The sequence below is a fragment of the Camelina sativa genome, chromosome 19, assembly GCF_030686135.1.
Source record: "Camelina sativa cultivar CO46 ecotype springtype chromosome 19, ASM3068613v1".
In the NCBI taxonomy this organism is placed as follows: domain Eukaryota; kingdom Viridiplantae; phylum Streptophyta; class Magnoliopsida; order Brassicales; family Brassicaceae; genus Camelina; species Camelina sativa.
The window spans coordinates 16782251-16786491 of record NC_141898.1 but is presented as its reverse complement, the minus strand read 5'-3'; the positions used below and the strand labels follow the sequence as shown (position 1 = coordinate 16786491).

The 4241-nt window shown below is 41.2% G+C and overlaps 1 non-coding gene and 1 pseudogene across 1 annotated transcript; both read left to right on the top strand.

Moving 5' to 3' along the window:
• The first annotated feature begins 334 nt into the window (after positions 1–334).
• LOC147920683 (small nucleolar RNA R71) lies at positions 335–441 on the top strand. Its single transcript, XR_015591828.1, has one exon. It is a non-coding gene; the product is annotated as a small nucleolar RNA R71 (small nucleolar RNA).
• A 2697-nt stretch (positions 442–3138) lies between these two features.
• On the top strand, positions 3139–3804 carry LOC147920682 (secreted RxLR effector protein 161 pseudogene; annotated as a pseudogene).
• Positions 3805–4241: the final 437 nt, after the last annotated feature.

The following is a 4241-nucleotide window of genomic DNA, read 5'->3' as shown; positions in this document are numbered from 1 at the left end:
CTCAGCAAATTCAAGCTCCCCCTCTTGAACTGGGGCTTCCTCTTCACTTATGAAGTGAATGGACTTGGATTGGCTGAGGAGGATCTTGTCAAGCTTCTCATTGACCATCTTCAAATCCTTCTTATACTTGTCCTCTTGATCAGTTGAGGAGCTCCTTATGGTCCTATCATAGTCCTCATTATAATTGCCATCAGATTGAGCAAGATTCTCAACTAACTCCCATCCTTCTTCCACATTCTTGTTGAGGAAGTTGCCATTAGAGGCTGTGTCAAGAAGCATTCTTATCTTGGGAAGCACTCCTCTATACAAGGTGCTTAGAAGTGACTCATTGCTGAAACCATGGTGAGGACACTGAGTTTGGAATCCTTTAAACCTCTCCCAAGCTTCACAAAAGCTCTCATTATTCCTTTGAGCAAATCCAGAAATCTCATTCCTCAGCCTAGCAGTCCTTGCATTGGAGAAGAACTTGGCCAGAAAAGCTTTCTTGCATGCATCCCATGTGGTGATAGCTCCAGTAGGTAGAGTCTTCTCCCAAAGGTGAGCTTTGTCTCCAAGAGAAAATGGGAAGAGTCTTAATTTGAATCCATCTTCACTCACTCCATTGATCTTAGTGAGTCCACATATTCTGTCAAACTCATCAAGGTGATCTAGTGGATCCTCCATTGGCAACCCATGAAACTTGTTTGCTTGTATCATTGAGATCAATCCACTCTTGATCTCAAAGTTATTGTTTACTACTGAAGGTGGCACAATTCCAGCCCTTTGGTTGTGAGTATTGGGTGCATCTCCTGCACCAATGTGCCTTGGTCTTTGCTCATGGACAGCTTGTTGCTCCATGATGTCTTGACCTTGTTGTTGTTGAACTACTTTTCCTTGCTTATGTCTCAAACCCTTTTGTAGCCTGTGGATGTTGTCAATAGGCTGTTGAAGACTATCTTTGCCTTTTGACCTTGTGTGCATCAACAAACTCTACGACGGACTCGAACAGGTACACGGTCGAGCGCAGGCTCGAGTGGGTGGTCGAGTCGACTGGGAAGGAATGGCTAATTTGATCCGGCTTCTGGCTCGATCAAGTGCTCGATCACAGCTCGGTCGAGTGGTGGTCGAGTAGGTGGTCGAGTGGGTACCTGAAACACAAAACAGCCAAGCAAAGGAAGATTCCAGTTCAGTAACGTCACAAGTGTTTAAAACGAACTTAATCTTAGACTAATAATGATCCTAAATGTCACAAAACACACTCAAATGGGCAACGACACCAAATTGAAACTGACTTTCTTTGTGGTGTATGAATGAATGATGTATGGAATGATGATGTATGGAATGAATAGAAGTCAGGGTGTTTCAATTCCCCTTATGCAGTTGCAGTATAAGAGGTGTCAATCCTATCTGAGTGATTGTGAACAATTAAGATGTGCATATGAGTCTAAGTCAAGCCAATTGTAAAGATTGTTTGTCACTAACAATCCTAAAATGAGATATGAAATGCAGAAAGTAAAAACAACTAGAACAGGATACTAAATGCAAACAGAACAAACAACTTGAAGCTATAATGAAACTCGAACAAAGATAGAAACTATGCTAATGAACTAATGCAAGACAAGTAATGAACAGGAAACTACGTGAATGCAATGAAAATGAAACAGGAATGAAACAAGACAATTACAAATCAAAAACACAAGTTCTGGGGATGAACTCGAGCAGCACTCGACCGAGTGTAGGTCGAGTGGGTGGTCGAGCTAGACTTAAACGTGAAAACAGAGCGACACAAGAAAAACAGAGCAATGCTAAAACCAATCAAACAACAAGCAAGCAATGATATTTAGACTAAGATTTCAATAAACAAAGAAGGCCTTGAGGAGGGATTCATGGGCTGAGCTAATCATTGTGGTTATCTAACTTGGTCAACAAATCTCAAGCAAACATTGAGCTGATCTCTAGACATACTATTCTAATACATGTTTAATCCACTCTCATGGCAAGAAACAATCAAACCTATGCAATTCTAGACTTATTCTCACAAAGAAAAGAATCTACACAAGCAGGCATTAAGCAATACATCTCAAACCAAACAAGACTCCTAATCTCTTAGCAAGCCTAATGGTAAGCTCTAGATCTAGCCTTATCTATGCTCCTAAGACATTGGTGTGATGCTAAGATGCTTGAAATCAAACCCTACCCTCTCAGATATAGGATCAGCATTAAGATCATCTAGCCTAGAAGAGATCTACAACAATCAAGCTTGACCAAATCAAACAAACCACAAGATCAACCCAGCCTAACCCATCCTCAAGGTCCTAAGCAAACTACTCACAAGAACACATGGTGAAATATGTCAAAAACCCAGAAAATAATGAAACTTGCATCATTAGAAAGATGAAACAGAGATCTACAATATTGATGAAGGAAATAAACTCGAAATCTTAATACTTTGAAAGTTATGAAACAAACAAAATATAAGAATCTAGTCTTTCTCTCTCAAACAAGTACAAGATCTAAAAATAAAATAAAAGTGCAAAAGGAATAATATCTAAAAAAGGTAAAAACTAGGTTTTAGACTCTCTAAAAAGCTGGATTCTTTTTGTGGCTGCAAGTACAAGGGCCTTATATAGGAGGTGAGGTGGAAGCCCTAAAAAATGCAAAAAGTCAAAGTGGTCAACGGCTCGGTCAACTCGACCAGTGCTCGGTCGAGTGGCTGGTCGAGCTGGCTTCTCTCGTGCATTCTCCACTCGGTCGAGTCCTCCTCAGCACACGGTCGAGTGGTGGTCGAGTGGTGCGGTCGAGTTGGACTCCGGACCTTGATTCTACAGCCTTGACTCTCTTGTTTTCTCCTCAGGACAGCTTCACTTCTCCTCAGCATTGCTTCTATGCTCCTTAAGCTCCAAAATCACCTGTTTATGCATGAAAAGATGCAAATGCAATGCAACTATACTCTAATGCATGATTAGTCCTAAAGCTACACAATAATGGCCTAAATGGATAGCAAAAGATGAAAAGGTTGTGAAAAAACTAAGGGAAGACAAGGTAAAATATATGAACATCAGGAGCCTTGATTTGGATAAAGATCCATTTGGTCCAAAGAAGGACGATGAAGAAGTTCTCGGTCCTGAAGTGTCATACCTCAGTGATATAGGAGCGTTAATGTTCTTAGCTAGCCACACTAGACCAGACATATGTTTTGCCGTGAACCTCCTAGCTAGATTTAGCTCTTGTCCGACCCAAAGGCACTGGAACGGTATCAAACATGTGTTGCGTTACCTACAAGGAACGCTTGATTTGGGTTTATATTATACTAACTATAACAAAGAAGGTTTAGTTGGTTTTGTTGATGCAGGTTATTTATCGGATCCACATAATGCAAGGTCTCAAACCGGCTACGTATTTACGCACGGTGGTACAACAATTTCATGGCGTTCGATGAAACAGACCATTGCGGCCACATCTTCTAATCATGCCGAAATCTTAGCTATGCATGAAGCCAGCCGAGAGTGTGTGTGGTTGAGGTCGATGACTCAACACATCCGATCAGATTGTGGAATGGCCGACGACAAAGAAGCAACCGTTATACATGAGGACAATACGGCCTGCATCGCACAGCTCAAGGAAGGGTACATTAAGGGAGATCGGACGAATCACATTTTACCCAAGTTCTTCTTAACACATGAACTACAAAAGGCCGGAGAAGTTCAAGTGGTGCAAGTTCCGTCCAGCGACAATTCAGCCGATCTCTTCACCAAATCACTACCGACATCAACATTCAAGAAGCTCACGCACCTGATTGGGATGCGGAGACTTAAGGACTTTTAGTGATGCTAATAACAGGGGGAGAAATGCATGTTGTACTCTTTTTCTTTCCCCATGGTTTTGTCCCACTGGGTTTTCATGGTAAGGTTTTAATGAGGCAGCACCCCCAAGTGTATTGCACTGATCCCTTAGCATCTGCACGGTTATGTCATCCAAGGGGGAGTGTTGTAAAACACTTGGAGTGGACTTCCATAACCGGCCCATACATGTCCAAGACCACAAAGGCCCATAAGCTATATTGTCTTTAGTCTAAGTCGGTTTATGTTTAAGCCTTTGCTTTACTATATATATGTAACCTCTAAACGATTGAATCAATAGTAAGAGAGAGAATACAACTCTTGTTGCTTTGTATAACACATGACAAAATCTTTAATTGTTAAAATTGACACATGTCGTGATCACATTTGTTACTAACTTTGAAAAACAAGGTTTATATAACA